The sequence below is a fragment of the Triturus cristatus genome, chromosome 10 (genome assembly GCF_964204655.1).
Source record: "Triturus cristatus chromosome 10, aTriCri1.1, whole genome shotgun sequence".
NCBI classification, from domain to species: Eukaryota; Metazoa; Chordata; class Amphibia; order Caudata; family Salamandridae; genus Triturus; species Triturus cristatus.
In genome coordinates, this window is record NC_140593.1 from 315,885,146 (window position 1) to 315,892,835 (window position 7,690).

The window sequence follows — 7,690 nt, forward strand, 5'->3', positions numbered from 1 at the left end:
AGTTTTACTCTTACCCCATGGGTTCCTATGGCGACGCTAGACGCCAGGAACCCTTAGGCCGTTTTTTCTTTTTGATATTCTGAACGTGCTGACGAGCGTAGGTCGATCAATTGTAACCAATCAGGGGTGACGGGTTACGCCTCCCTACGTCACTCCGGCTGCTATCTACGAAAGCTGGCGTCTTTACACTTCCTTTTCCTTTATATACCGGTGCGTCTTTCTAATGATGGATTCTACCAACATCCGGTGGCGGTGCGAGGAAGGAGCACGGACATCTGATGGCTCCAGGCAAGCGGTGCAAGGTGCGATTCTTTTGACCTTGCTTGCATAGAATAGATAGCTTATATCAACCCAGCCCCATTGCCTTGTGATGTTTCGTTGCTGTGTTGTTTTATTTTTTAAATCTGGTGTCGCGCTGCTTGGATACAGTGTGGCATTTATGAGGTGTGTCATAATTCAGTTTATTATCTTGGTCGCGTTCCAGGGTTTATTTTTGCCGGTCCCGGCATTGAGAGGCTACCACTAGTTGTTGACCACCACCAGATTTAGTCATTTATATTCCATGCCGAGATGGCCGGCCCTTAAGTCTTCGCTTGTCCTTGAATTGACTATTGACTTTATGTGACTTCTAGATATGTTGAGTCTCGGACGTTTATATCATGACGCTCGTGCTTTTTTGCCTCCATTGCTCTTTTCGAGTGGCCATATTCTGCCTTTCAGTCATATATTGCGGGGAGTTTTTTATACTTTAGGATATGTGTGTGTACTATTTTGATTATATGTCTCACCTCGCTTTTTCTGTTTGACAGAACCAACCATTGTGCCCTTATCAAGGAGGCAATTGCTTTATCCTCAGACCCGCCATATGATATGGAATTGCTACTTTAGCGACATTGGCTTTTCCTGAGACTCTTCTTCACCAATACAGAGAGTTGCCTTACTGTGGAGTTATTATTCATCGTTACGCATGGTATGTGCCTTCATGGATTTTGCTGTCCCTATTTTTATTATGACTTCTTTATCGTATTGGGTTTATCTACTCAGACTTCTATGTCCTCTTTGAATGTGTCAAAATGCCCCTTATTAGCAGCTCGCCCCACATTTTGGTTTGAGCCTATATTTTGGGTCCATTTGAACTTTGTTCATTTCCTTGTCATTTGCTCTTACAAGTTGTACAGTGTATGCATTGTACATTTTAGCTATTTCCAATATATGTCATATACATGGAAGATATATAGTTCCAGCATGTTTAGTCTGTATCCACAAATATATATAGCAGCTTATCTAAAACGTATTTAGCAGCTTAACCTTCACAATGATACATTTAGAACTCATCAACTTATGGGGATATATTTACAAGTCATCATTTGTCACTTTATTAATTTTAAAAACGTACACGCTTTCAGGCCATCATTTTGAAGCCAGCTATTGCCGAGGAACGTACATATTATGATGTGACTATGATCTTGATTTAGATGCCTATTATGTTCAGTTCTTGTCTAACATGTATGGGTTTAATATTTTTCCCTTCACACTGGCCTGTTTTATCTTTTTCCTTATTCATGTTATACATGTATTGTTATGTATATTTTCGATATTTTTGTCAATGTTAGTACATGCTTGTCCTTTTGGGATTATGTCATGTGGAAATGTAATAGTATGTTTTTACAAGATGACTTAAATACATGCATTTGCATTTATTGTCTAGTGTGTAGTTAGATATTTGTCATATTTATGTCTTATTTATATATGTATTTGTATATATATGGATTTTTTTTCTTTGGTCCTGTGTCCAATTAAGTGTTTTTCTATATTTATGTTCTCTTTGTTACACTCTTTTCAGCCCTGACGAAGTTCAATTCCTGAATGAAACGCATTGGCTGAGATTGTCTTCATATTTCTGTTGAATTATTACAATAAAGAGCATTTCCATTGAAGAAAATTGACCACTTGGTGCGACTTAAACAGAACATTATGGTGGTGCACTGCTCCATTATCTCTCAATTTTTGTTTATCTGCTTGGCAGTTTGCATCCTTTAACGGCGGATGCAGGAGCAGTTTGTGCACACTAATTGTAACCATATTATTAACTACACCTAACGGGAACACAGTAAAGACTTTGGAGTCCGCTGTTAGTCCTTGTTTTCCACATATGTTTTAAACTAGTATATGCGAGTATTGGTGTATATATGTGAGTATACGTGAGAGTGAGAGATTGGAAGAGTTCCTGTACAAATAAGTAGGTGTTTCTATAAGTGATTGTTTAAGAGAGTATATATGTGTAAGTTTCTGTAGAAGTAAGTGTGGTAGTGTGTGTATAACTGTATATGCAAGTACAAGGATGTTTGATACTTTGTTTGCATTTGTGACTATGTGTGTGAGTAACTCTATGGATGAGTGGCGGTGTGTAACAGGAGGTATAGGTGTATGAGTACATATGATGAGTGAGTACATGTATTAGTGACTGTATAGGGACTGTTGGTGAATGAGTGGATGTGTGTGAAGATCTTGGAATTACTGAATAGATGTGTTATAACTGGTATTGGTATGTCCATTGTTTTGAAAATGTTAGTTTGTATTTTTGAGTGTGTGTATCAAAGGCTATATTAGGGTGAGAGGAGGTCTGCCACACAAGGATGATGTCATCAGTGATGTCATTAATGATGTCATTTGAGATGTCATGAGTGATGTAATGAGTGATGTCACTGACCATGTCATGAGTGATGTAATATGCGATGTCATCAGCAGTGCATTGTGGGCGCGTGAGTTATAGTTAGCTGAACTAACTATAATGGGGGAATTTCTATGGCTTTGTACGAGTGAAATGTCCAACTAACTATAAAGCCCCTGAAACCTATGATTTTTTAATTGAATATATATAAATACTCTTTATCTATTAAACCAGCTGTCCTCTATGTTTCTGCTTCTGTCGTCATTTGCAGCCAGTGAACAAGAGCAGTAAGGTGCTTGAAACGCGTATGGCGAACCAGGAGGATCTGTGGCATGCTGACAGTTGCGCTACCAGTGGCGTTGTGTGCATCTCTTCTCCATGAGTGGCAACTCCTCAAGGGCACCCCTGTGAGTTGAATCTAAAGCGGCTGGTTCGGCCGCGGAGTTGCCCCGCCGCGTCTTAGTGGATCCCGAGTGTTTGTTGACACGGACACTTTCAGGAACGGAGGGGGCCTCAAACACTGGTATATATTGGCGCGGAGGCCAGTATTGCTACAGTTTCCTTCACCCAACAGGGATGGACATATTTTTAAAGTGACGCAGGCAGCAGCACACTTGTGTTTTGGATTGTGGAGTCTTGGGCATTATTAATAGAACTACTGTGACCAGAATGCCAGTAAAGTTAACGCCCACTTGGGCGGGACTCGTTATCTATTAAACCAGCTGTCCTCTATGTTTCTGCTTCTGTCGTCATTTGCAGCCAGTGAACAAGAGCAGTAAGGTGCTTGAAACGCGTATGGCGAACCAGGAGGATCTGTGGCATGCTGACAGTTGCGCTACCAGTGGCGTTTTGTGCATCTCTTCTCCGTGAGTGGCAACTCCTCAAGGGCACCCCTGTGAGTTGAATATACATATATATCTATATATATATATATATATATATATATATGTACACACACATATATATACACACTTATATACACACACAAACAAATATATATATATATACACACACATATATATATTCCTGGTTTTCTTTGAAAAACAATATTTCAGTTCAGCTGTCGGAGACTTTTGTTCAGCTTTATTTATTAGGGCATTGACAAGGTCAGGTGTATCATCCAAAGCCCCCACATCCCCCATGTTATGTTGTGAGGAGATAGAGATTTCTCCACCCTCGAAGGTTCCTCCAGGCACCTCTGCATTATGTGTGTAAAGGCATGCCACTGGCCTGCATTCTTGCCCTTAGGGGAATTCTTGTTTTGCGCTTTCGAGCAGAAACAAACTTGCAAAATAATTGATTAGTTGTTACTGATGCAGAGCGAAAAGTAGAACTATGAGAAGAGGAAAATGATTGTCAGGTAAGAGATATACTAATTTGATACAGTTGAGAGTTACTGCATTTTGATTATATTGAATTCGAAGTCTGTGCATTTATTCGACTTTAATGACGCCACTGAAGCTGTCAGTATTAAGTGTTCTGCATCTGCCATTTTCTATGCTTTATTCTTCACTCCAATTGTAGTTAAAGGTAGATTTTGCTATTTTCTTTAATGTTTACTTTTACTTTACTCCTGTAGTTGTAGATGTATATTCTTAATGTTCTTCTGCGCTCAAGAGTTGACCCTAATGTCTCCATTTATTTCGAATGTTGTTCCAAGTCTCCCCATTTATAGAAACAATGCAAAAGATGCCCTGAAGTCCTTCATTGTCCTTTTTGTCTTCTGCCCACATCCACAAAGCAGAAGCAGAGTGTAGAAGAACTGGCTTTTCTGTGTAAAAACAACAGATGATGGACAGAATGCAGAACAATGTCATACATTCACCCCAGTACAGAGATCTGGGCTTAATTCCATTGTTTTTTTGCTCCCCATGCTGTTCCAGTTTGAACCCAGCCATATGCAAATCAGTCTTGACCCTGTGCCTCATGGGAACAGTCCAGCCCAAACTGCCAAGCCAGGTCCTCCCTGGACTGGAAACAAGCATCCTAGGACCGGTTTCGGGGTTTCACCCCTCTTCAGCCAGGATAGCTTGATTCCAGTGGCATGGAGAGCAAGGGACCCACGTCTGGGCATACCCTTCCCACTCAGGGTGACAAATGCAAAAACAACAGCTGATGGACAGAATGCAGAATAATGTCATACATTCACCCCAGTACAGAGATCTGGGCCTAATTCCATTGTTTTTTTGCTCACCATGCCTTTCCAGTTTGAACCCAGGCATATGCAAATCAGTCTTGACCCTGTGCCTCATGGGAACAGTCCAGCCCAAACTGCCAAGCCAGGTCCTCCCTGGACTGGAAACAAGCATCCTAGGACCGTTTTCGGGGTTTCACCCCTCTTCAGCCAGGATAGCTTGATTCCAGTGGCATGGAGAGCAAGGGACCCACGTCTTGGCATACCCTTCCCACTCAGGGTGACAAATGCAAAAACAACAGTTGATGGACAGAATGCAGAATAATGTCATACATTCACCCCAGTACAGAGATCTGGGCCTAATTCCATTGTTTTTTTGCTCACCATGCCTTTCCAGTTTGAACCCAGCCATATGCAAATCAGTCTTGACCCTGTGTCTCATGAGAACAGTCCAGCCCGAACTGCCAAGCCAGGTCCTTCCTGGACTGGAAACAAGCATCCTAGGACCGGTTTCGGGGTTTCACCCCTCTTCAGCCAGGATAGCTTGATTCCAGTGGCATGGAGAGCAAGGGACCCTCGTCTGGGCATACCCTTCCCACTCGGGGTGACAAATGCAAAAACAACAGTTGATGGACAGAATGCAGAACAATGTCATACATTCACCCCAGTACAGAGATCTAGGCCTAATTCCATCATTTTTTTGCTCACCATGCCCTTCAAGTTTGAACCCAGCCATATGCAAATCAGTCTTGACCCTGTGCCTCATGGGAACAGTCCGGCCCGAACTGCCAAGCCAGGTCCTCCCTGGAATGGAAACCAGAAACCTAGGAAGGTTTTCGGGGTTTCACCCCTCTTCAGCCAGGATAGCTTGATTCCAGTGGCATGGAGAGCAAGGACCCACGTCTGGGCATACCCTTCCCACTCTGGGTGACACATGCAAAAACAACAGTTGATGAACAGAATGCAGAACAATGTCATACATTCACGCCAGTACAGAGATCTGTGCCTAATTCCATCGTTTTTTTGCTCACCATGCCGTTCCAGTTTGAACCCAGCCATATGCAAATCAGTCTTGACCCTGGGCCTTATGGGAACAGTCCAGCCCGAACTGCCAAGCCAAGTCCTTTCTGGACTGAAAACAAGCTTCCCAGGACCGGTTTTGGGGCTTCACCCCTCTTCAGCCAGGATAGCTTGATATCAGTGGCATGGAGAGCAAGGGACCCACGTCTGGGCATACCCTTCCTACTCGGGGTGACAAATGCAAAAACAACAGTTGATGGACAGAAAGCAGAACAATGTCATACATTCACCCCAGTACAGAGATCTGGGCCTAATTCCATCGTTTTTTTGCTCACCATGCCGTTCCAGTTTGAACCCAGCCATATGCAAATCAGTCTTGACCCAGTGCCTCATGGGAACAGTCCAGCCCCAAACTGCCAAGCCAGGTCCTCCCCGGATTGGAAACAAGCATCCTAGGATCGGTTTCAGGGTTTCAACCCTCTTCAGCCAGAATAGCTTGATTCCAATGGCATGTAGAGCAAGGGACCCACGTCTGGGCATTCCCTTCCCACTCGGGGTGACAAATGCAAAAACAACAGTTGATGGGCAGAATGCAGAACAACGTCATACATTCACCCCAGTACAGAGATCTAGGCATAATTCCATCGTTTTTTTGCTCACCATGCCGTTCCAGTATGAACCCAGCCATATACAAATCAGTCTTGACCCTGTGCCTCATGGGAACAGTCCAGCCCGAACTGCTAAGCCAGGTCCTCCCTGGACTGGAAACAAGCATCCCAGGACTGGTACCGGGGTTTCACCCCTCTTCAGCCATGATAGCTTGATTCCAGTGGCTGGAGAGCAAGGGACCCATGTCTGGGCATACCCTTGCATACCCTTCCCACTCGGGGTGACAAATGCAAAAACAACAGTTGATGGACAGAATGCAGAACAATGTCATACATTCATCCCAGTACAGAGATCTGGGCCTAATTCCATCATTTTTTTGCTCAACATGCCGTTATAGTTTGAACCCAGCCATATGCAAATCAGTCTTGACCCTGTGCCTCATGGGAACAGTCCAGCCCGAACTGCCAAGCCAGGTCCTCCCTAGACTGGAAACCAGAAACCTAGGAAGGGTTTCGGGGTTTCACCCCTCTTCAGCCAGGATAGCTTGATTCCAGTGGCATGGAGAGCAAGGACCCACGTCTGGGCATACCCTTCCCACTCGGGGTGACAAATGCAAAAACAACAGTTGATGGACAGAATGCAGAACAATGTCATACATTCATCCCAGTACAGAGATCTGGGCCTAATTCCATCGTTTGTTTGCTCACCATGCCGTTCCAGTTTGAACCCAGCCATATGCAAATCAGTCTTGACCCTGTGCCTCATGGGAACAGTCCAGCCCTAACTGCCAAGCCAGGTCCTCCCTGGACTGGAAACACGCATCCTAGGATCGGTTTCAGGGTTTCACCCCTCTTCAGCCAGGATAGCTTGATTCCAGTGGCATGGTGAGCAAGGGACCGACGTCTGAGCATACCCTTCCCACTCGGGGTGACAAATGCAAAAACAACAGCTGATGGACAGAATGCAGAACAATGTCATACATTCACCCCAGTACTAAGATCTGGGCCTAATTCCATCGTTTTTTTGCTCACCATGCCGTTTCAGTTTGAACCCAGCCATATGCAAATCAGTCTTGACCCTGTGCCTCATGGGAACTGTCCAACCCGAACTGCTAAGCCAGGTCCTCCCTGGACTGGAAACAAGCATTCCAGGACTGGTTCCGGGGTTTCACCCCTGTTCAGCCAGGATAGCTTGATTCCAGTGGCATGGTGAGCAAGGGACCCACGTCTGGGCATACCCTTCCCACTCGGGGTGAC

At 44.3% G+C, this 7,690-nt stretch overlaps 1 long non-coding RNA gene across 2 annotated transcripts; it reads left to right on the forward strand.

Moving 5' to 3' along the window:
• The first annotated feature begins 236 nt into the window (after positions 1-236).
• Positions 237-3,339, forward strand: LOC146789374 (uncharacterized). 2 transcript variants are annotated; one of them, XR_014969790.1, is made up of 4 exons: positions 237-302; positions 810-970; positions 1,844-1,977; positions 2,943-3,339. It is a non-coding gene; the product is annotated as an uncharacterized LOC146789374 (long non-coding RNA). The 2 variants fall into 2 exon arrangements; XR_014969789.1 differs by having other exon boundaries at positions 1,844-1,953.
• The last annotated feature ends 4,351 nt before the right edge of the window (positions 3,340-7,690 follow it).